This window comes from Dermacentor variabilis, chromosome 5 (genome assembly GCF_050947875.1).
Source record: "Dermacentor variabilis isolate Ectoservices chromosome 5, ASM5094787v1, whole genome shotgun sequence".
NCBI classification, from domain to species: domain Eukaryota; kingdom Metazoa; phylum Arthropoda; class Arachnida; order Ixodida; family Ixodidae; genus Dermacentor; species Dermacentor variabilis.
The window spans coordinates 106,929,367-106,955,895 of NC_134572.1; positions in this window are offsets into that span (position 1 = coordinate 106,929,367).

A 26,529-nucleotide genomic window follows, 5' to 3' on the forward strand; every position below is an offset into this window, starting at 1 on the left:
GAAAATACACTATGAAGAAAAAAATCTGTTGCTGGGGGCAGCCATACCCACAACCTCTGGATTACGCGTGAGTTTTACTAGCAATTGTAGTACGCTGGCAGCTTTTCACACATCCACATTCTTGGGTATTTATGTGTACAAGATGTAACCCTGGAAGTATAAGCCAGCGCTACGCTGGCTTATACTGATGACTGATGACTTCACGACTGATGACTACTTTTGACTGATGACGTCACGCAGCATGGAAAGTTTTCCGTGCAGGCAGCTGACCAGTAGACCCTCGTGTATTACCTAAAGGCGCCAAACCTGTCGGAGTAGAGGCCCTTACTATGTAATGAACAAGAAGGGGAACTGAAGGGCTCAATTTTAGTAGGCCACTACCATATGAAACCAACAGTTATAATTAACGTGTATAAATGATATGCTAAAAAGAAATGAAAGAGGAAAAAAAAATCAACTTGCTCTCGGTGGGAGCCGAACACAGAACCTGCGCAATACACATGTGTTGCACTACCTACTGTCTTGCTTAGACGGCTGTTCCACCTTCCAAATCCTTTGGTATTTATGTGCGCAAGCTATAACCTTAGGGGTATAAGTCAGCGCCAATCAATGCTGCAGTGGCGGAAAATCTGGAACATTCTTTTTACTGATGGCATCATGTAGCACGTTAATTTTTAAGAGTAGGCTTAAGAGTTCAATTCATGAACCTTTGTCACAGTAAGCTTTCTCGTATGCGGGTGATCGGGCGTGATCCAGAGTTTAAGGCACCCGTCGTCGCATCTAGAGTAGATACAGTTTAACTGTCCGACTGAACCTCCATATAGGCAGCTGTGCACGAGAAAATGTCACCTATTCAAAGGAGTAACCAATAAGTCTTTATAACCGCCACACCCAGGCAAAATATGTTTAAATGGGACATCGCAAACGAGACGCCTTGCGGAAATTGCAGCTTTCGGCATGAATATAACTGTGCATGCGCAACCTTGAGAGACGCAGCGATTTTCGGGGAGCCACCGTAACCGTACGAGTCAGTTTTTTGTCAGCGTTCCCTCTAGCAAAGCTGTCTACAGCTAACATTGGGGAAATCTATTGGAACCGTCAGTGAAGTTGTTACACAAGCACACTGAAAAACGGTGACGTATTTTTTACCGAAAACATAGTGTTGAGACTCCGGAATCTAAGTCACTGACTGGTCGTAAGTTTCGTCATGTATACTTCATGGTGCCACTTTTTAGCTATATATAGTTTAGAAGGACAAACGATAGCCCTTTACCTCAGCGGTTATTGCGCAACATAATTTCTCGGAGTACGAAAACTGGTATGTTTAGTCATTGCAAACAAGCATAAGGGGGACTGCCCACTTTAGTTTCTAATTTATAAGGAATGCTCTATTCCCCTTTCCCCCACCCCCAGTGTAAGGTAGCAAACCGGGTGCTCTTCTGGTTGACCTCGCTGCCTTTCCTGTCCTTGCTTTCTCTCTCTCTTATAAGGAATGCTAACGGCCGCCCAACATTTCGTGTGCGAAGCATAGCCACCGTTGTGAAATATATCTGCTTTAAAGCCAACGAAGAAACAATGGCCTCTTTTGTTGTGCCAGGAACATTGGCGAAGAGATATCCAGAAGAGAAAAATTACGATGCACAATGACAAGATAGACTTGCAAGTGGTGTCTCCTCTAACCATGAGTCGATGTGGCGGTCTGGTATCCTTAAAAACAGTCGAATGTGCACATTACATGAAGTCGGTGGTAATCGGTGCCGAAGAACACTGGAACCACTCTTTTTCTGCAAAGGACCAGTTTGAAATTGCAAAGAAGACTGGCCCTGTTTGCTCCGGCAGAGAACGTGAGTCTGATACTTTTGCGAGCCCAGAGCTTCACATTAGATCCGAAGAAAAACACCGGATTATAGATATGGCTTAAAGGAAATTGAACTTATTGCAACTTCCTCGCGCATTTTAAAGCGGCACGGTACTATGCACAATGATGTGCTAAGCGCATATTTACATCCCGTATTTCCAGACAGGCTTAACTTGCTGAACTTGCCTTTTTCGCGTCTCCCATGCTGCGGAGGCCATCGACCCTTACTTTATACTTGCCCAAAACACATCAGTGTAGGAGAAGCACATTAACATAAGAAGGCTATTTGAAACAACAGATTACTTTTACAGCAATAGGTGTAGAGCGTACACAGAAAAGACCCTATCGTACTCTGTTCATGGGTGACTAGAACACATGGCAGCCCCACGCACTACGACGATGATAGACACACGAAACATATACTTTGCCCAGCGCTTAGATGGTAATGTGTAGTATTCGGGACCCCTCGATCAGTTTTCTGAGTATTATAGGAAATGAATGGTTGTTGGTGCGCATACAATTGCTGATTTGACGTCGTTGTCCGTCCCCCGTGGGGTGCAAAGAGGTTTGTGACTGCTTTGAAGACCGCCTCTGCGAGAACCGCAAGTCTGAGAAAGCGATCGCAGCACACGATTAGCGGCAAGAAACAATACAAAATGGTATTGGACACGTTGTATCAGAGAAGGAAGCAAGTTTTCGGGGCGGAGTACAGAAACTCCTTCCGAACGAAAAGTGAGTAGCGCCCCTTTTGAGCTTTTCAGCAACGTCCCGAGACCATGAGGATAGCGCCGTGCAAGGATACCCAAGACGAGAACATGCGTCCAGAAGATACTGTGTCCCTTGGAGTGCAAAACCAGCTGAAAACGTCGACAAGCATGGGCAAGATCACGCACCAACTGTGCGCGCACCACCGCCTCCCGTACCTTCCGCGTTGTTCGGATGGTTAGTCGTCCGTCTATTTCGCGCACTGAGGTGCCTCTGAGTGAGCCGGCTGCAGGAGATGGCGGAATTGAACGCACAGAATGCGACGGTGCTCGCCGAATGCCAAGTTCGGTGTCGCCAGTCGTCCGTCTTTCGGGCGCCGCTCGAACGCCAGGCACAGCCGCTCGTTCGCGTGGATAGAGTGATTTATCGGACCTCTCTCCGACAGTGGCGTACTCATATTTCTTTCGTTTCAGCCGTTCGGCTTATCTGTCCCTCTTCGTCCCTTTCTTCTGATTTCCCCTATGCCACTTCAGTTTTGTTCCTTTTCTTTATTTTTTTGGCATCGATCACTTTTTCAGAAGATGCCTCTCTGTTTCAGGCCCACCAATTCACGGGAATGCACACGGCCAGTAGTGCAAGATCCTTCCGAAGTGGTTTCGAAACTTTTTTTTTCTTCGAGCAGACGCAGCATGTGCCTTGATAGAGGGATCCCTTCGCAATTAATTTCGATTTGCCTAGATGAGCGAAAAGAATGTATGCCGTAAACTTTGATTCATTTGAATCTCCTGGGATATTTCCATTGATTTCGTATTCTTCTTGAATTAACGCCAGTAGCGAAATCCGTATAGAGTTATTCAGGAAATACCACAATTTTCTCATCTTTAATAAGTAATAATCCTAACGCCAAAAGTGCAAGCGTACGTATCACATTTCGTTTCACTTGCGCACAGCAGAACAGCAAGTTCAACTTGAACAAATTCAGTCACCATATCTATTTAATGGCACAATATCAAAGGTTAGAAAGGGCCATCCGAGTTCTCGGGGATTTTCTGGGTCCCGTCTAATCACGCGTGCCTTCATTCGGTTGACAGTCAATGGTGGTTGTGGACCCTTCAGTTCGATATAATTTCTTCAAACTATGTGCTGTCGCAACAAAATCGAATTAGCTGCGCCTCCACGAATGTCGTACGCTAGTTTTACCTCACCTTCAGTCCTCAGCTGAACATGCGTTTCTGCCGGCTGACATCAATCCCGAATGATCATTTTACTTGCATCGCAAGCAACAAAAAAAGGAAGGCTTTCAAGCGAAGTGTTAAACACGCCCAAGAACACGATGAACTGTGCTTCTAGCAGCTTTACAGCCAAGACACCAGACACATCGGGACGGAACTTTCTGTGAAAATTTCTTTAACAACATGCCTCAATTAGCGAAGAAAATCTGAAATGTAAATTAAACATTTCAATAACTCGTGATAAGATGGAGAATCTGCATTTTGATGTCGCTGTGGTGGCTTTCACCAAGAATGTGCTACAAAAGTAGCACACTCAATGCTCAGTATGCAAGATGTCAAAAAGAAATGTATAACGTCGAATTCACGAGACAGTTTAAATTTATAGTGATAGTGCAACACAACGTTAAATTTAGGTGGACAATGTTGTAGTCGTACGGCAAAGTATTCACTAAAGCTCCTGACTCTAGGACAAACGCATTTGATGCTAAGAAATGTAGCGCCTTCTTTTTTTTTCAATGTTGTGCTTCGAGAACTTACGAGGTAGAAGAAACTATTGAACTGACCGACTTATGCTCACCGAATATGCAAGCTTTCTCTCAAGGTGTAAGAACAATCAGCATTTAGCCATCTCTTTCGAGGCTTCTCTTATTGCACGATTTTTTTTTGATGGAAGAGAGCGTGTACATTTTTTTGTTGTTTACTGCGACGTGCTTCAAAGGTATTGATATTGCATGTGTCTTTCAGCTACGGTAATCTCTTACACATATTTATCTGGCAAATGAATCTAACTCCATATTGTGACTTGTTTGCTTCTTTTTGCCTAACCTTTAGCCCGTTTAAACCCCATTTACGAATCGTCCTAATATACTAAAATCTTATACTCCTCATATTAGAATGCCGAGCATTTCTTAAGGTCTTAGATGTTACTTTCATTCAGACATTAAATTCAGCAGCATGCAATACGCCTTTATCACTTCAGCTGATCTTCCAGTTCAAGAACCGACCACACAAATATGGCAGGATTATCTACGTGCATAACAAAGTTGAAAAAAAGACACCTCCGATCATTGGACAGTATACCTTCAAGCAAGTAATACGAAACGTTAATACGCAATAAGAAAAGGGGGGAAGGTATAATTGGCTGACGTAGAAGGGCAAAATAGAGGACGTGCTGAGAAGGAAAGGAAAAGGAATGCCCCTTGGGTTGCGGCACCGGGAGCGCACACTTCGGCGTGCGCCGCGGGCTACGCAGTCTCAACAAGGCCATTTGCTATCAGGGGCCACCTGAGCACCCTTTGCACTGGCGAAGTCGGACCACCTCAATCGGGGCACTGTGTGTTCTTTTTTATTTTATTTTTCAAAACAATCAAACCTCCGAAAGAGTTCTCGGGAAAAATGCGCAGGGCAGGAACACTCTTCGTCCAGGAGAACATGACTTGCTCGTACGACCTGGAACAGCGATCTCGGAAGCAATTTCTCACTTGGCTGCGCAGGTCAGCAGGTTCTTGGGCTCTTAGTGGCTGCAGCGCCTCGAGAGACGACGAATAGCTGAAACGCCGTCCATCGAGAAAGCGAAGTCATAAAGGGGACAACGAAACGGAAGCTTTTGGAATGGCGCTTTTGGAAGCTTCTGGAATTGTCCGTAAAGTGAACGAGGCTGCCTACCATGCGTAGATTCTCGGTGATAGAAATATATTTCTGCGCGGACAGGTCGTTGTCTTTCGGGTAAAGCCTTGCGTTTAAGTAACATATGACCAAGGGAATAGATGACAGTGTTATTGCGAAATGTCCTCCTACCCCCATGTTACCAAATAGTTCTTAACTCGAAGTTCACCCTCGACCAAAGGAGCCTTCGTGCAAGTTGCACATATGCCTCCTACCTCGACTCCGACAGCGCCACTCACCGACTCGCGAAGACATTGCTTGTAAAAAAATTTGACGGGAAGTGTCAGTGAAGCGCGGTGACCATTTCAGTTAAGGGGTGGCGCTGGCATCAGCTTTCTTGGGCCGAGGTAAGGTGTTTGGGGGAGGGACCTTCTTGAACACGTGGGTTAAACTCCCTCTTCCTACTTTCATAGTTTCTTTGTCGAGGATTACAACTTATGGTGCCACAGCACACTACGTAACGGCTTTTAGCTGCTGCTTGCAGTATTATTTCATCCAAGGAGATAGCACGTACGCAAGAAAACTGTCTTGGCGGAGTCCAGATCAGGGTTTGCTGTAGTTGAGTGTAAGTAAAAGAATTGAAAGCTGGGTGAGTGGGTAATCATTCATGGTAAAGCTTCAGTGGCAAACGAACAACGAAGGACAGAAGTAGTTCACCAACATGTGCTTGTTTTAAGGAATCTTTGTGTTGAGTTGTTTTTGCGAGCTGTAATTTTACGATTCGTGTAAGTACCTCGGCATTCTTTCCGAAATAATGAGAAATTCACCCCGTTGCATAACGTTGAAAAATGCAAATGTGTATTGATAAGCGTTTAGGTATAGTTAAATTTTGCTTCCGTGGTCTTCAACAGGTAGCAAGCGATAATATGGTATTGAATTAAAAGAGAAAAAAAATCAATATACTCAAGAAATGCCTTTGCCTCAAAACTAATTTATTTGATAGCAGCGGTTTTTCACAGTGCGCGCCATCCTCTACCCAAGAACAACTATTTATTACGAAGCGCTCAGCTTCCTGCGTTCATCTCTATTGTAGCGAAGCTGTTTATGGCCAGGGTTCCGTGCATTTCTCGTGTTTGTCAACAAATCTGTGAAAGCAAAAACTATTATCATCAGCAATGGCTCGTGCTACTGCTCACGCTTTCGTCGTAGTCTTGTTCCACAGTTGGCTTTGTTGCCGCTCATCATGCTAGCGTTCCCATACGGCTCCTCCGTCTGCGAAGGCGCTGACGACACTGGCCCACTGCCAGTCGGTTCGGTAATTTTGGTCTCAAAATCACGAAGTGAAAACACGAATGCATATAACGAATGAATAACACGAATAACCACGGATGAATAAAAATAAATGCGTGTGCGTACCTTTCGTCACGATGACCACCGATCAGGGCAATTAATGTGCTCGTACGGTGCCTGAAAATTCTGTCACCTCTTTGTCGTGTGCTACACAGCTTCGCTGGTGATTAGCCTTCACAGAGTGGAATGGCTCATGATATTTAGTGTACTCTCGTTTTTCCCCATATTTTCTCCGTACATATGTTATGGCTTACCACGGCGATAAAACTTGAACAAAAGAAGGAAAATTTACTTTTTTGATGGTGGTCTCCAGAATCGTCTTGCCTTCTGCCTAAAAGGCTTGTCGGAACACCTCTTTCTTGGCAGCGACAAAGAATAGCCGTTAGCCAGCGAGCCTTAAGCAGTAAACGCATAACGCACCACGTAGCAGGGGAGCTTAGCCTGAAATTGTTTCCTGATCCCTCCTTCACTGCCCGTCAGATAAGAGCAGTCCGAGGAAACTTCAACTTGCTCGTAGTAGTCACTCTACCGTGGAATCAATCTCTATATAGCCTTCTTTTTATTCCCTGTGTTTAATATGAGTTCCGAGCGAAGCTTTCATGGGAAGTCGTCGGCGGCTCGGCAGAACTCACTGAGCAGTGACAAAGTGCGGCTTTTAGAAGATGAACTGAGCTATATATGAGCGTTGCAGGGTAATGCCGATTGTGTCGTGTCTATATTTTGAACCTTGGCCTCGATGTCAAAATTGTGACTGTCTTAAACATTGTGCTGCAGAAAATCATTGCTTTATTGCTCCACGGTAGAAGATCTATGATTGCCGATTTTTAGACATAAGGCTGTGATAGCAATGGTCCAAAATCCTCGGACTTTCGTTCGGTATATTGAGATGCCCGGCTTTTTGCAAAACCTATTGAATCGGTAATCTCTAGGTAATCATTATTCTTTGATATGTTGCTGTAGGGGCACTCTCTGAAGACGCTTCGTCCGTGCGTGCCGTGTGCGCGCTGCCGATTGTGAAAGAGCAGTAAGAATTACCCTGACAGGGCAATATGTTGAAATAACGTGACGGTAATCATTATCATTGGTCACTGCCAGAGGAGCGTTACAGATGGGACGGAGTATGGTGTTCACTTAGGGGCGCTGAAGTATTACACCCCAGTTGTGCGGGCCAAATTAGTGAAACTTTGCACCAGTGCATGGTAGCAAACCCGATGAGCGTTTCACTAACCACCCTGCATGCTCTGCTTCTGCTTCTCTCTCTCTATCGATCGGGTGCACTTTATCTCGCTGAGTGTCACTTTGGCGGCATGATACAAAAGGGCAAAACGATTCGGGATTGATGACAATGACTGTCTATGAAGCCACATAGCTTGGATAGCTTGATGTGATTTTCGACACTTTGAGTTTCAGGAACAGTTGCTGTTTTATTACAAGAGAAAATTCTTATTGTTGTGTTAGCATTCTAATAGTACTTACTGCATTTTCCGAAGACTGTCTACCTATCTATCTAATCGTTTTCACGCCTACCTGGGTAATTGAATATAATTCATGGGGTCGAATGCGTGTCGCATCGGGCCGCTGCGTTAAGGGAGCAGGGTTCGGGGCCGACCGTCGGACCAACTCTGATCCCTCAGTATGTGGCAATGTGTACATACGTGCCGCTTTTCAACGAACCTCTTTCACGGCGACATGGGTCACTGTAGATGCGGGACTGCGTAGATGCCGCTACTCAATGAAACTCTCTGATGCCGACTTAGTGCACTGCGTGTGTGCCAGTCGGTCCATGCTGACCTTCAATGGACCTCTTCGACGCCAACTTGCGTAACTAGGTATCTGCCCATGAGAATGGGCCCCCTCTACAATGACAAACAGATCATCTAAATTTCTCACGGCGGCGGCCGCATTTCGATGTGGGCGAAATGCGAAAACACCCGTGTACTTAGATTGAGGGGCACGTTAAAGAAGCCCAGGTGGTCGACATTTCCCGAGCCCCCCACTACGGCGTGCCTCATAATCGGAAATCGGTTCTGGCACGTAAAACGCCAAAATTTAGTTTTTAAAATTTCTCATGGCGGAATCGAGCACAGATTCTTTAACAGATTCTTCACAGGTTATCCAACTACCGCAACACGACGCTTTAGCAGGTTGCGCCATGGATGCACTGGGCATGTGTGGCTCTGCAATGAGCATCTCGCCTACCTGGGTCTCTGAGTGCCGCAGGGTGCGCGACAAGCGAGGGAACAATTCTCAGCGTCCACACGCACGGGCGCGCCACGCGCGAACTTCTCGGGAGCGCCACTAGATGGCACAGCGTGTCAAGAAAGAAGTGCGAGAGAGGAGCCCAGCTTCCGCATGGCACGTTACTTAGCGTTCGCACGCACTTGAACGCCATGCATTTCGGAGGCCAAAAGCAGGCTTTGGAGGGGCACCACTCAATTGCGCCGAGTGTTCTTAAGCCCGAAAAGGAGTCTGGCTGCAGTAAACGCCTCATGCATAACTAGCTTTGATCGTGGCCTGGCGCTGGGTCACTCTATTATGCATTATCGTCGACAATCATCGCGAAATGTGCTCTGCCGAACCTTCACAACGACCTTTGCAAGGTGAAAGAAGAATAACATAATGTTGTGAACACGCTTAGTTGCTTTAGACCAATCGAAGCAAGGAACATATCCAAAATCCATACAAAGTGGTATACTCCCTGTCGAATGATTGGAAAGGTTGTGAAAATGAAGGTTGCAAACACGGTTCGGTTTCAATCAAGTAACACGGACGCGCATGACACTTGAACTCACAAAAAAGGTTGCCTTAGATTTAGTTCCGACTCTGCGTTTTGTAATTTCTTGAAAATATTTCATTGAGGCTGCACGTTTACGCGCCGCGAAATGAGCACCAAACGCACTCGCTGGCCGCCAGTGCACTACACATCTAAACATTTCTGTCTGACTGTTTGCGAATGACACGAATGACACGAAAAGGTATTGCTTTTCCTACTTGACAACTTAAGGCGCTACATAGTAAGAAAATAATTTCTTCACCGCATGAAATAACGTCGGAGTTTAACCACGAGCACGCGAGATATATTGCCTTCCCGTGTTTCTTACATCGTGTTTATCAAGTGTTTCATTTGCAACGGACTCCTCACTTTCTCCTGCGAAGACAAGGCGCACAGTGATAGCGAAACACGCTGCAATCTTGTGTCAAATGTAGGACTGCGAGCGCTAGTTCCGGTTGCAATGACTAAGTCGTTCCTCGTGGTTGCCGAGGCTGTTCTAAAAAACCGTTGGAAGGACATAAAATAAATGTGCCTTTTTATAATTGCCGACATTCATAAGTCGATATAGCAAACGAGTAGGCATTGGGCAAAAAAGTAGTAATCTTTTATTTCCCCCACACTTCTTTTTCCTGCTTTTTTTTACCTCTTATGTGCGTTTTACCTTCCAGCGCGGAACGGCCAAACGGTGGAACGTCACGAACAGTATTTGCCAGTTTCCGTAGCACTTCGTCGCTTATCTCAGCCCGTCGGCTCACCGAGCTCGATCGCCAGTTTCCCGGTACGCTTCAATATCTGTCACGGCGCGTGGCTAGACACCGCAACGCATGTAGATGCACAAACATGATGCCGAGAAGCTTTACAACGGGTCTAAAGGCCCAGGTATAGTCCGGCGTAACGCGGGCGCGAGTCACGCGAGGCGCCGTTGCGCTACGCCGGGCGCGAAGGGAGCGCTCCTGCGTCTAGCTTCACTGTGCAGCCAGCAGGCCAGCATGCCGGCCGGAGTTCAGCGCTCTTTGACGTGGTCAGCGCGGGTATAGAACCCGTCATATCAGTCCGCCGTAACACGGGCGCGCTACGAGCGGCGCAGTTACGCCGGCATGCCCGTTATCGGCATGACAGAGCATTCTCGACAGGAAAGTAGTGATTGCAGCGTTTCCAAGAAAGCAAACGCAAGAAAGACAGGTGACAATTATTGTTGTGTGGTAAATGTACACCCCGAAGGGTGTACGTTTCTTTGAGAGTTTACAGTTCGGGTTTGACGAAGATATTGTACTCACTATGCGCTCTTGCCAAACGCCGCGCCCATGTGCGCATGTGCTGCGGCAGCAGCTCATCGCCGCGCCGCTGCGGGCCGCATTCAACGCACCAAACTATACAGAGGCCAAATTATCTGCGACGCTTGCGTCACCGCCTTTACGTATCGGAATTCGCCTGCCGATGGCTGGCACGCTGAAATTGCCGGACTGTATCCACTCCCTAAGAACAGAAGACGTTGGAAACATTACATCAGACGATAGGGGGAAGTCGAGCCATTGCATTCCTAATGCAGCCCTGTGGCGTCTTCGGACAATGGAATAGCGCCAGGTTCTTTCCGTTCCTCAAGTACTACAGGTAAGCACATGTTGTACGGCAGCAGAGCGTCATACCCTTTCGTGCCGAAATTGCAAGTGCTAGAAATTTGGAATTTTACATGTTCTAGAATATATTTTTTGGTTTCCTATTTTTAGAGTTGCCCTTCTTACCCTTGTTACCTGCACAAAGCTCTTTAATATTTTACCCAAAGATTGGTGTTAATCACCTTATTGATTTACTGCTGATATCTGGCGTCGCAAAAGAACTCGAGGGATATGATTAGCGCCGTAGTAGAGCGCTTTGCCATGAAGTGAGTTGCTTGTATTATCCCGACCTTCTTTCGGCCCTCCTTCCCTCTCAACACTGGGAAATAGAAAGTGACGTCATCAGCGTTGGTTCTTTTGTGACTTCTTACATTTTTCTGCGGCAATCTCCTAGGAGCGCTGCACCGTGACGTCACCACAGTTATTCCTATAATACGTCGTGCCACCAGCGGATAAAAGTCTAAACAATAGAGAGGCAGTCGCATCCATGGCGGCGCCTGGAAGCTGGGAACTTCGTAAACTTGGTCTGGGCATACCATGTTATGCATGATAGAGAAAACGATGAGTGCGAACACTGTGGGGCGAGAGGGACCCTCGATCACATAATCTGGGAATGCGCTAGCTCACGAGGGGCTAAAGCAAACATAAATTGTAGAGAGGCCTGGGAAGTCCTGTTGCGGAGCGAGGACCTTACTTCACAACAACACGCCATCCGCCTGGCGGAAGAAGCCGCGAAGAGTCAAGACCTCTTTGCTTGCTTCTAATCGCGGAGGTTCCGGCCCCCGTCCTCAAGGCCTGTGTGCCGGGGACGGGGAGTAGGGGCCTCCTTCTCCGGCGGTGCAATAAAGTCATCATCATCATCATCATCATATATTACGTCCATTGGACGGTAGAGGAAGTTTCCACCGCCAAGTATACCGAGCGGTGACGCGAAGACGATTTACGAATAAAGACAGCAGGAAGCAGTGTAGTCGGCTTGGTTTGGAGGTAATTTATCCACTGCCTCTATAACATAGCGTTGCCAAGCAGCAGGGACAATAACAGACTATCTATCCTCAGAAGGTACGGTTTTCGTCCAAAACTGTGGTGCACTACTTACACACAAATGTAAGAGATTTATTTAGATGATTAGCATGCCTGGAACACCGTCGACCTACCATTAAGTACAGTAAATCCTGGTAAATTATTGTTGATTTAGAATTTTCGCACTTTTCGTTATCAACGTCAGTCCTTAACACGGTGCCCAGATTGGGGCCTTGATTGCTCTCGATATTGCTAAAGCGAAGTATATTGCATTGAAAGATACTGTCGACATTACTAGGACAACTGAATCTGGGGACTTAGATAAACATCAGTTATTTAACGAAGATTTTATAATTTAACCAAATACAAAATGTCAATACGCACGGCACTGGCCTTTCCCGTGTGCAGTATTCTCTGCAGTCCGATGTACACACATAGACTTGATCCAGTTTCTCTCCGAATTCGGCACAAAATATTTCCATTTAGCTTGACAAAGACAGAGAGAGAGAGAGAGAGAGAGAGAGAGAGAGAAGCCACGAGAATAAACTTGATAGGAGGGGAATCTAGTTTCAACATTATTTAATAAGAGCGTGAAGTGGCTTGGATGCGAATACGGGGGTGGAAACGGAAATCGAATTCGTTCCGTTACCCTAGATTCCCTTGTAGTGGGGCTATTTAATTCGGAAGCCACATATCTCGCCGCCTACGGTGTCTTTCTTTGGTCCCATGGGTCCTTTCAATCTAGTTCTGTGGACACAGATAGGTGGCTGCCGGCACGAAATAGGTTTTCTTTCTTTCTCGTTCTTTCTTTTTTGAAATAAATTTGGGAAGGAAGCCTCGTCAGTGTTTATTTTCTCTGGAGCAATTTTTTGCGTTCTGCATCGTGTTCATTTCATAATTTATATGACCTGTTTCAGACAGAGCACTTTCTCTTTTTTTCCTCTTACAGTGAGGCGCTATCCGCAAATAAGGAGGCCGGAAAGAAAAGCTTTTTGTAAGCCGCAAGTACGCATAGAGGAGGAAGATTAACGTGCACTTCTGGTTGACAAGACGTACACAAATTATCTTTACACGTACACGAATCATCGTACTGCGAAAAAATGCAATTCGGAAGAATGTAAACTTAAATAGCCATGCATCCATGCATGCCACTCCGCGTATTCTGCACCTATCTATATGAAAACGGGGTAACAAAACTTCCGTATTCTCTACCTGGTTTGATGCATTGCAAGAAATTAAACAAATATATTAGTTTGTGCTATCGCGTATTTCACAGCGTTCTGAGTATCCCTGGAACGCCGAATAGAGCTCATTAGTTTACACAAACGTGTTGCAAAAGTACGAGGAAACGAATGATCAGCTGTGGTGGTGTTCAACGTTTCAAAATGTTACGATGAATCATAAGACGATGTTAAAATAAATTTGCGCAAAATTATCTGTTTTATTTTCACCTGCTTATTTATGCCGCATATATTAGCTACAAATAAATAGTAAAGCGAGAATGATTCTGTGCGTATCGCGGCAAGAAAGACTTGCAACTTAGGCGCAAAGAAACAAAGCTTTCGGTTTGAAACTCATCCTAATGTATAACATGTGCTATCATTTTCTCCTTATTCGCTTGTCTCGTATTCCTGTGAATTATTTGGTGTAACGTAGACGGGCAAAAACCAACTAACGAACGTTCTTGGAATACAAACTTAAAGCCTCTTTCTCGTGGTGGTCATTATATCCTCTTCAACGAATATTCATGACTTAATGAGTGCGGCCGTTATCATTAGATAGATACAGATCCATGTAATGGAAACCAGAAAGCTTCACGCTTCGAAAATTAATTGTTTTTATCCCTCGCGGCTATATTGCTAAATGGAAAGGGGTCAGCTGATATATAGCAGTAAGGATTGAATTTTTATAAAGAAACCATGCGTTGTTTACTGAATATCAATCTAGTTATTTCTTTATGAGGCACCGTTTGCCACATGCAGCACTGAGCTGAGTGGTCTGATGCTTGCTTTTAAAAACACGTTGGCAACAAGGCAGTTGCAATTACTTATTTGCCCCGGAGCACGTTCGGAAATCCATCGTGTTCGCTTTCGCGTTTGGCACGCTGGGGAATATTTTCAATTAGGTTTCAGGCAAATTGTGGTCGTTTATTAACTGTTTGTAACAATAAAGCAATTATTTACTCTAGAAAGTAAAAGGAAATATTTTTTGCACGACAGGCGAAGTAGCGAAGGTATATGGAAATCCCAGGGCAGCTAAATACTCCTTATGAGTTGTGCATGCGAAAGCATTAATAGAGTTGTAGCTGTGCGGTTTTGCGGTCCAGCAGACCCAGCGGGCGAGCGGAGACGCCACCGCGCATGTGCCGTACGCTGGGGTTGCCAGCGTTTTTTACGAAGCGGGCGCCACTCACTCGCTTTTCTCCTCCTCTCTCTCCAGTGGAGCGCGGGCAGCCGACTAGCGTTTTTGCCGTTCTCTGCACGAACAGCCATCCGCACGAACCGCAGTGGCACGTCTTTAAACGTGCCGCTGGCTCGCTTGCGGAAGAAAAAGCCTCGGAGTTGTTCCACCACTGCAGATGATCTCTGTATCCCGCGAGAGGTTTCGGTAACGAGGCTGTTTGACGACGACTTTAAGCGGATGAGTGCGATCGAGAAGCTGAAGCAAGCGACTTGCCGCGAGCCGACGCTTCGTAACAGTAAATACAACCTTGCTCGACAGGGGTCGCAGTGAAGCACTCCATTTGACGGAGTGAGGGATCGCTAACACTCTTTAGTGCGGCGCTTCGCTGTTGTCTTCGCTCGTCCGCTCGTGGCGCTGGCCCGGAAATCCGCTCAGCTATAGCTCTGTTATGTCCGTTTGAACGCCACTGAGCTGTCCTTCGAGTTAACTCCTCGTGGGCAAGCGAACGCCTTGATACGCTCGGTGCGCTTTTATTTAAACTTGCCGAGGCACCGTTACACATTAAGCGAGAGTTTGCCGAGACAGGAGGACGCGTGGATGAGACAGAATTCCGAGAGGAAGGGTGACGTGGCGTCGCGGCGACGCGCTTTTCCCTCTCGCCGCAGCTGGCGCACCAGCGCGGCAGAAGGCCTGCCTTTTTGGCCATACTCTGCTACATCGAGGCCCGAGCCAGCAAGAACGAGCCAACGTTACGAGCGCGCTTCTCGAGCTAGTGACGTGGCAACGCAGCCAATGGGAAGTTAGGTGCTGTTTCGCGGCTGCAGAGATGGCCGGCTTTTTCGCTCAATTTGTCATTTGTCGCTTTCGCATCAAAACAATTAGAGGTAATGAGTACTGTAAGTGTAAAGAAAAAGCTGTGCGAGTGAAATGAGTAGGACGATAGTTAATTTCTCGTCAAGTTTGTAGACAGACATCTCAAATCTCACCGTAGTCTGGGAATGTCGAATAAGTGTACTTCCTAAATGAGAAGTTTAGACCCACTGCTCAGTGGTTTATGGGGCTCTGCTGCTCAGAGCACAGATTTGAAGCCTGGGTCGGCAGCGGTGGCATTTTAGTGGTGCGAAATGAAAAAAGAAGGAAAGACGAAAAGGAAAGATGCCTGTGTTTTATTAGATGTAAGCATTTACGAAACCCGGGGGAAGAAATGAAACCAAAGCAGTCTAGTGCTGCTTTGGGACATTCAACCCTGTGAATCAAATTAAAAATGTAATTATTATATAATAAAGTTCCGACAGAAAGAAAAGAACACATGGTGATTATAAAGAAGCTCGCCTGTTTCCAAAACATAACATCTCTATATCTTCAGAACGGCTATTAAAATTTAGCGAAAGTAATTGCTAGAACGCGCTGCAGGTGGGGCTCCAGAATTTGCTGCACGGCCACTTAATATTCTTGAGGCATGCTTCTAACCAGCAAACATGATGTAATTCCCGGAATACTGTCAACGAATGACCTCTTTCGTTTTCGTTCCACCTCATTCCTTCGCACATTAGCGCTAGAGCGTCGTCTCGATCCCCGAGAAATTCGTCGGCTAATCCACGCAGCACGCGCACCTTTGCAGGCACAGCTATCTTTATTCTGAAACCCGTGCCAACTCAACGAAGCTTTATCTTGCTTAGAAAAACTCCGCAGTGCACTTTCCTTTGGTCACTCTTCCATTGCTTCAAATCTAGGCACACACACCTTCAATCCTCCCCTCACTAGATTCTTCGCAGACAAAAGCGCACAAACGCGTTTATGAAAGCAACGAAGAAAACCTTGAAACAAAAGTATTGCCAGATACACAAGGCATATAACCTCCGAAGGGCCGCACGCACTCTTTGCCCGAATAAGGCAGACACCATACCAGCGAGACAAAGGCCCTTCCGACCGCAGGAAGCTCCTCCATTCTGAGTACTTTCCAGTCGGCTGGAAAGAACGTTAATGCGACCGTATGTCTTCTCTTTAGCGGGAACCACTTTTCATTTTCATTAAGGTTTGCCCTTCCTCCGGTTTCTAAATGTGTTCGGGTGGGAGTCGCCGTATGGAGCCGTACTTACGCCCTTCTTCGTTCATGAGCTGAATTTAACCGAACTCTAGATTGCGATCCAGACCTGCTTTCTCTCGGCTTTCTTCTTATTCAAACACAAAGAAGAACGGGCCGACGTCGTTACACAAACTCGGAACTGAGGAGCATTACTCCCTTGTTCTCTTCCCTGGAGCTCTGTGATCTCTTCGTATGAAAAAAAAAGAGGAAAAAAAGAATAATACCCAGCACCATGTTTCCATCTCGGAGCAAGGTCAGCTTAACAAATAAATATATGACAGCAGAAGCAAACGGCACATGCGGTGAAAATGAGATCATTCCGCTGGTCCTTAGTACGCCGAAGTATTCTTTGGACCCAGAGTGAAAGTTTTCTGCGAATAGAAGGCTAACGAAAAAGGATTTGTCTTTCTATATCTTCCCTTGAAAACGCGGAGGAAATCAGGTTAAAGGAAGAGCACCCCGTCCTGATAATAAGAGTCGCCCTAAGTGGAAATGGAAAATATGAACGGAAAGGGAATAGTGAATAATGAAATAGCAATCAGCACTCCAAGTGATGGTACCATGGTCATGATTCCGTAATGCATTGTGCATGAACTGTGATAGCATATATAGTTTACATTTCAGCGCAACCAAACGTTAGGTTGCGTGGTTTAGCGTAGAAGAAAAGAGCATCTTCGAGGAACTGACACAAAAGAAAATATTATGACTTCACAATCGAAAAAGAGCGGCGCGCTGTCAACTTTATTTTCTCCATGTACATGTAAAGCTAATCTGCGATATGGCAGGGGTCAGTCGTCTCTTTGCGATATGATATCGAAAACATTCACAGTATCTCGCGTACGTTTTCAATATTATATCGTGACTGGGCAGTTTTTGGCCTATATGGTGTCCTTGAGTTTCAGAGATTTACTCTGTTAATTTATTGCCTTTTTAATAGACATTTGACAGTGGTTCAATTCCTGTCATATTATGTTTTAACCTTTATTTTCATTAACCTCTCTTTTGTTCCCTTTATCTACCTATCATTTAGGCATAGCCAGCCCCTATTTCTGCCCAAGCTTTTTATTTTTTAACATTTATTAAAAAATACCATTAGAAAGAAGGGAGCGGGTAAATCTTGCACTGCCTTCAGTAAATATACGGCTGTGAGGGGTATTTGTCCTCTTATCTAGTCCTTTCTCTGGTCTTCTCTTGTGAAGATGAATCCATACGAATTGGGCCAAGGAAAATTCCTGCTCGGCACAAGAAATATTTTCTTGACAGAAAAAATAATATCGCACAGTGCAGGAATTTACTGACGAAACCATAAATTAAAAGGGGATACCTAACCTGCATTCAGTGAAGCTCAAACGTGCATATCGGTTTGCGCGCGCTTTTTAGATAAGGTAATATGTAAGCAAAATGATCGGTTTGGTGGTTACAATAGAAACATGTAATTACGGCTGTTGCTATCATTGCGTCGTGTACTGCTCGCATTGGGTATGACGTTATCGTTTGGGTCACATTAGGACCTTTAGAAGTTACTATAAGAATCAAGTGTATGAAACAAAGCCGCTTAGTGGAAACTGACCATTTCCAAGATGGCACAACGTGGCTTCCGCGAAAGTTACTTGGTGAGCCACCGTTACAATTTACTGTGCGACCTGTTGTAAAAAGGGACATGAGAATGAGAACTAACTAGTCGTGGTTGCTTACTAACTGTGATGTTGGGCTGCTGAGCGCGAGGTGGCGGGATTAAATCCTGGCCGCGGCGGCCACATTTCGATAGGCGCGAAATGTCAAAATGCCCGTGAACTTACATTTACGTGCACTTAAAGAATTCGCAAGGTATTCAATGAGCAAGTCCACGAAATGCTAAATAAGAATGTAATCCAAGAATCCTGTAGTCCGTGGGCAGCGCCAGTGATTCTGGTTAGAAAGAAAGATGGTACACGGCGATGTTGTGTTGACTACCGCCGCCTCAACACCATCACTAAAAAGGTGGTATATCCTCTTCCGCGTATTGATGATGCTATCGACCGCCTCTCTTCAGCGTATTACTTTTCGTCTGTTGACTTGAGGTCGGGGTACTGGCAGATTCCTATGCACAAGGCAGACAAGGAGAAAACGGTATTTGTAACACCACATGTAGTTTTTAAATTTATTGTGATGCCGTTCGGGCTCTGTAATGCACCTGCAACTTTCGAGCGCTTCATGGACAACATCGTGCGTGGTTTGAAGTGGGAAGTATGCATGTGCTATCTAGACGATGTAGTGATTTTCGGGCACACATTCAGTGAGCACAACGCACGTCTCTATCTTGTGCTAGATTGCTTGGACAAAGCCGTTTTGGTGCTCAACTCGAAGAAGTGGGATTTTGGAGAGCGCCAAACACTCGTTCTGGGACACCTAGTGGATAAGGACGGTATACGACCTGATCCAGCGAAGGCGGCTACGGTGGAAGCCTTCAAGCAACCTCGCCATGTAAAAGAGCTAGGCAGTTTCCTAGGGCTTTGCTCGTACTTCCGCCCGTTTATTCGTGGATTTGCCAACATCGCGTATCCGCTGACATGCCTCCTCCAGAAGGGCGTTCCCTTTGAATGGGCTCCTGAATGTGAAGCTAGTTTTCATGAGCTGAAGTCTCGTCTGACGTCACATCCCATTCTCCGACACTTCGACCATACCGCTCCCACAGAAGTTCTTACGGACGCTAGCGGTATTGGCATCGGCGCTGTCCTTATTCAACGCATCGACACCAAAGAACACGTCGTCGCCTATGCGAGTCGTTCTTTAAGTAAGTCCGAGCGTAACTACACCGTTACAGAGCAAGAATGTCTTGCAGTTATTTTCGCAGTACAGCGCTTCCGGTCGTACCTGTACGGGCGCCCCTTCACTGTGGTGACAGACCATGATTCTCTCGGCTGGCTGGTTAATCTCCGTGATCCGTCGGGCCGGCTTGCGCGTTGGACACTTCGTTTACAGGAATATAACTTCACCGTTTCTTATAAAAGCGGCCGCCGACACCCCGACGCTGACTGCCTCTTGCGAATGCCGCTTCCAACTACGGAGTGCGACGCGGACAACTTCGACTGCTATATCGCATCACTGGAGCCGGGATTTCCTGATATAAATACCTTCAAGATCGAGCAACAAAAAGACAGAACTTTAGAACCACTGCTCATTACTGCAAGGCAATCAGCACCATCCACTCGTTTCTGCGTTCGTGATGGGGTTCTTTACAAAAAGAATTACAGCGAACTCTCACTTGAGTGAACTTCAAGGGGCTGAAGGAAATAGTTCACTTAACTGAAAGTTCACTAAACTGAATATTCACTAGACCAACATAAGACATGGCATAGAGTCAAAAGTTTGAAGTGCAATTCATCGAGCAAAAGACATGGCATTCATAGTGTTAGCAATGTATGAAATGGAATTTGTACATATCAACAAGTACAAGGTTCATAACAGTGATAATGCTGCCGTTCTCACTTAGAAAAGAAATCTGTAATCTTCTTCTGCAGTTGCACTTTTAAAGCACAGGAAGTAACAAAACTGTCCAAAGAGTCAATGATTTTGTACACTTCTTCTGGCACAGCTTGCTGTTGAGACACAAAGTCTCTCAACTTTGCAATGCACCCTACAACCTCAGCTACAACCTCATCCCTCCAAATTCTCGCTGCTTCTTGGTCGGCATCCTTGCTTTCACCGCAAATCGTTGTCCACGCGATCCCATGTCTATTCCAAAATCGTGTAAGCCATCCACTGTTTGCTTCGAAGCCGCGAACGTGCAGAAGAAGAGCGAATTCCTTCTGTATCATCGGGCCGGACACTGGAATGTTTTGACATCGTAAGTCGCGAAGCCATACCGCAATGGCATCGTCCACTTCTTTGAAGTATCCCGTGCAGAGTCGTTTCCTGGCGGGACTCATCGAAATTTCTCCTTCAAGCTTCGATTTTTGCTTCACAATCGTTGACAACGTTGACGGTGCAATTCCATAGTCCTTTGCAACGTCCACTTGCCTTTGACCGTTGTCTAGGCGCTGAAGGATTTCCAGGTTGTCTGAGAGAGACAACCGCTTCCATTTCGTCGCACTCGTCTCGAAAGTGGGCACGCGAATCGGCCGTTGTTACTTAAAACTGGAAGGCTGAACGGAGCCGATGAAAAACAGAACACGTGGGTCGTAAAAATAAGCCTTGGTCCTCTGAGCGAGTTCGTTAAACTGAAATATTGACTGCTCCGAAATTCGTTTAAGTGAAATATTTTTGCATAGAATCTACAGGAAAGCTGCCGGGGATTTTTAAAAAGTTCATTATTCTGAAATATTCGATAAACCGACGTTCGTACAAGTGAGAGTTTACTGTATTCTGCTACAGGCCCACAATATCTGCTGGTGGTCCCGGAGAGTCTCCGTGTCTCCGTCTTGCGCGCTATGCATGACGATCCAACATCTGGTCATTTGGGTTCTGCGCGAACTCTCTACCGCCTTCAAGAAAGGTTCTACTGGCATAAAATGCGCTAGACGACCGCCCAGTGTGTGTCCAGCTGCAGCGAGTGTCAACGTTACAAGCGTCCGACGAGTGCTCCCCCTGGTCAACTCCATCCAGCGCCACCCCCCAGCACTCCCTTTGAGCAAGTTGGCATCGACCTCCTCAGTCCTTTCCCGCGTTCATCCGACGGGAATCGCTAGATTATCGTGTGTGCCGATCACTTGACACGCTACTGTGAGACAGCTGCAATGCCATCGGCTACTGCAACCGAAGTGTGTATTTTTCTGCTGCGTTCTTTTATTCTCCGGCATGGATCTCCCAGAGTCATCATCAGCGATCGTGGGCGGCAGTTCGCTGCAGACGTGGTCGAAGAGATGCTTCGTTTATGTGCTTGAAGGTTTCGACATTCCTCCCCGTATCATCCCCAAACAAATGGCCTTACGGAACGCACGAACAGAACTCTTATTAACATGCTGTCCATGTATGTGGCGTCAGATCATAAGAACTGGGACAGCGCGCTACCTTTCATTACGTACGCATTTAACCCCTCAAAGCTTGAAGTTACGGGCTACAGTCCCTTCTTTCTTCTTTACGCTCGTCCGCCTCGTTATACACTAGACAATCTCCACGTTCTCCAGCCACGATAATCTTTGTATATCAGAGACAGTCTGTCTTGCTGAAGAAGCCCGACGACTTGCTTCTTTACGCACTCTTGTTTCACAAGACCGGTCGAAGGCACGCTGCGACCGCCGACGCCGACACGTGATATATGACCCTGGTGATTTAGTGTTGCTCTGGAAACCAACCAGGAAACGTGGATTGTGTGAAAAACTGCTGGCCCACTTTGATGGACCCTATGTTATTACTGAGCGTATCAGCGAATTAACCTACCACATAGCACGTCTCACATAAAATGGCCGACGGTCAGCAAAGACTGAACTTTCGCATGTCGCCCGTTTAAAGCCCTTTATTTCTCGACAGCCTGTTTGACTTGCCCGGCGGGCTTCGTCTGCGCGGAGGGAAATGTGACGCTCTTACGTGCATAGTGGGTTCACGCCTCAACAAACAGTATGCGGGGGCACCGAAGAGTGGTGAACGAAGAAGACGACGTGTGGCTGGCTAGCCGAATATCGACAGGCGCTCAGCTGATCAAGGCCATCGCATCTAACTCTACCCGGCTTCAAAGTAACGCCTTTTGTGGGCGTAACAATATATAAAGGCGCCGATTGATTCACTATAGAGTTCTACTGGTGTCTTGACCAATCCACATTGTGAGGAAAACATAGAGAGTATCATATCACGTGCGACAATAACCTTAGACAAAAAATACGGAAGGAAGTGTGAAGCTGCGGATTGAGAAACAGAAAACGTGGATGCAGAAACGGTGAGGACATGAAGATCTTACGCCGTCGCCCTCGCATTCTCTCCTTCAAGCCACCCGCCCAGGCTTCTGCTTTCTGTTCTACCACACGAGCAGCCGCCAGGTAAAAAAAGAAAAAAAGAACTTCAGAAAGAAAGGAGCAGCACAGGCCGCAACGGCTGCCGCTCGGTGGCGTCGGCATCGACGAGAGTTGCGAAGGGGTCGGCGCTCGACCGATGGTGTCGCTCATGGTTAAGGCCTAGAAACAGCGTGACGCCCAGGCCCAAGTTTCGCTCCGAAGGACGTGCGACGCCGCGCGCCAGTCGAATAGGCGGTGGCTGGCAGACACGCGGTGAATGGTAGAGGAAGCAGGAGCGGCAACGAACCTCGCGCCTGGACCCCCAGTGTTCGAAACGTTTCACAGTAGATTCCGCAAGATGCGTGCGTTGCTGACGGCCGGCACGGATGTTCCACCCCTTTCTTTTTCGTACCAGCCTTTTTTTTTTATTGATATGATATAAGGAGATGTTGACGCACAATTTAACGCGCGGGCTACTCCTTATCTTTTCATACAACATCATCCATCATGCAACATAGAGATATCAAAATTACATATTCAAATGACCTTTTCACACAAGCACCAGGACTTGTCACGCAGCGTCTTGCCAGGAAGATTACGACGTAAAAACACATGGTACATGCAGTACAATATAAATGTCTCCACACTTATGTAGAAAAAGTCTCAGAGATACAAACGAGATACAAACGCCTAATAACGCAGTCTCTAGTCAGCGGGTGGTACATACATCGTGTGAATGCATTATCACATACTGTCACAACAGGACACTCAACGTCACATAATCCATAACACATGCATATATACAGCGACACAAGCCTTCTACGTTAGGTGCCATCGCCGATACAGTTACTTATTCTGGTTTGCTTGTTCATGGGTTTCTGGATCAAGAAAAAGAAGTCCGGCATGCGCCATCTCCATATGTTAGCTGAGTACATACAGCGTTAACCAGTGTCAAACTGCTACGGACCTACAGGCGAGATCCTTTGACCGCCTTTCGATGCGAGAACTAAGCAGGAACTCGAAGGAAAATGTAGAATGTTCTGCTCCATCTCCCAGCTGTAGCCAGAAGATGTTATGGTGGTTCCAGAATAGTGACCCTGGTACCATTTGATTACAATGTAAATATAATAAATTTTCCGGGAATGATTCTTTGAGTTTAGTTGTCAAGGTTTTTCTTTTTTCCCCGTATAGAGAAGGGGTGAGTTTGATGGTATATTTTTTCAACGTTGTGAAGAGGAATCAGACTTTGCTGTTATCATGACAGCCACTAAGGTATTAAATTATGAATCGGATCGCATGTGGTGCTTGACGTTGAGAGCGGGGGGCTGGTTCTCTATTATTTTTTTTTAGGTTCTGGTTTCTTCGGCAAGCAAATATCGGAGCTTCGCTACAGGCGCCAACGCCCCATACAAATTACGCTTATAAATTACGGCAGACCCGAGTCCTTGTATATGTAAATATGTCCATTTGTAATATTCAACAGCAATTAAATGATAATTTTTGGTGGGAAGGTGCAGCTGCCTTCAGTATTCATAATACTTTCTTCCTAAAAAAAAAAGCTACCATGTCGGTGATGCTTCTTTCGACCTACGAAAACACTTGTCGTCGTTACTCTTCATTGTACTCCATGCATATAAAAGTGCAAAATGGCTTAGACACGACATGTCTGAACAAGTTATTCATCTACAGCGACGATGCACTTCGGCTAACTTCAATAAAATATAACGCGACCTTTCATTTGATAATGAACTCTAATATCGCCTTAAGTAGCCCTATACTTTAAACTCTGTCAGAAGGTTAAATTGGGAAGCCTTTTTTTTGCGTATATTTATTAGACAATTAATACAAATTGTCAAATATAGTAGCAGGCCTAAAATACACGATGAAAAGCCAACTTTCCAGGTAGGAATGTAAAAAATTATCTTAGTTCTTACGCTACAGTTGTTCGTATACAGGGTGCCCCAGCTAACTTTAGCCAGAGTTTAAAAATGTGCCGATGCACTCTGAGAGGACGCGACCAAATGCATGTGGTTGACTATTGTATGCAGAAAGTCACACTATTTTTGTATTATGCTTAACTGCATAATTAGTTAAGATTGATTAACCAACTTTGGAAACGACTAAGTTAGGCAAGAATTCCAATTAGAAAGCTGTGGAGTGCTTAACAAAACGTCCGATTAAACAGTTTCTAACTTTCTGTCTATTAGGCGTTGGTTTTCTCCCGCTTACTGCAGATGCCCGCGAAATAAAAAAGAATACCACGTGACATGCCCGTTTTTTCTCCGATTATTTGATGTTCTATTTTTCCATATTAACACTCCTTATGACTAAGGCCACGCTATTACGCAGCCATTTAGGAGATAACGTATAGCTCATAGAGACGGCCTTCCCGCATAAAAGCCAAAATACGGCTGCTACTTCCACCTACAAGTGGTGGCGATGAATGGGCAAAAACAGAAGCGACCCGTATGAGCATGTGCTGATTCCGCGCAGCTAAGAACGGCGCGGAGGCGAAGTTGAACGAGGACTCTTCCATACGTTGTTCTGCATAACACTTCTCGCAATGTGAAGCAGAAGGAAACGGAGGAAATGAAACTGCAGTAAATGCATGCCATACTCCCAGGTTCACGTTTAAGGCAAGCTGAAATCATTTGACAATGTAATATGTTGAGGTGGGCAACATATAGGCGCATCTCATGTGAATAATTCGCCCAATGACAACAATTGTAGAAAACGAATACAGTGGCACGATCGCGGTGACAACGAAGCTGGCGATAACGGCCTAGGCATTAGCGACGGACAGCATCTATTGCAGTGACACAATCACTCAGGTATGCTTTATAGATCTGAAATCAAATCTCAGGTGCTCATTGAGTCTTTTTTTACTACAATCACAGCAAATAAATATCGATGAGCGAACCTTGAAAAATGTGGATGGAAAGCACTCACCATACATCGCTGTAAAAAGCGGCAACTCACAGGACGAAATTAAGTGGCAAACTTATAAAAGGCCATGACGCGCAAGATCAAAAAGGAAAACATTACTTGGAGACGGCAGTTAAAATCAGCAATTAGAGATATAGGAGAATAAAACCAGAGATGCACAGAATTTGGCGGAACAAAAAGTGCTACAATTGCACAAAGACAACTTATCTTGCTTCAAGAATCGCAAAAGAACGGACGATTGTGTGGCAAAAAAGGAAAGAACAAAATAAAAAAAAACAAAGGCCAGAGACGGCAATGCAGAAAGAGTGTCGCAGGGGGCTGCCGCGTTTCCCTCCTGACCGTTCAATCTCTCTGTCAACTCTAAGAGAAGAAAAGCAGTGACGGTGGTCGTTCGGTCGAGTCCGGTAAGCCTTGTATTGACCGGGCCGCTCTGCAACCAGTCCAGCTTTATGGAGGAGGAGACACAGAACGCTTGTTCGGACTGACAACGGGCCCGACAAAAAAAAACAACGTAAAAGAGGAGCATCGTACCGATAAGTGCCGAAAGCGGCGAAAGAAAGTTCGTGTGCTTGTGCTTGTAAATTTTGTGCTCTTTTTAATCCTAAGGGTTCGTTCCTAGTTTACACTTCATCGTAAATTTTTACCTCACATTATTTTTAAAAGGAATTGTACAGAACGAATGTTGGTGTCTTGGACAGGTTGTAGCTATGTTTTTTTTTTCTTTCTTCTTGCGTCATCATGTTTTGTTATTTCCCTTGACATCTGCGCGTAAATTAACCGTTCATATATTCTAACTTGTTCAAGCGCAAAGTTCACATCACCGTATTGTTGTTAGACCAATTTCATTTTTATAGAAACAGTCAGTTAACAAATAGAAACTTTTTCAATAGTTATCAGCTGCAGCTTTAATGAGCCAAGCCTTATTTCTTGCCTCAAAGCAACAAATGTTAATACCAAGTATGTGTTCTCTATGGTGAAAACACCTTGTAGAAACCATTGCACTGGAGCACTCTCTTCAAAAAAAGG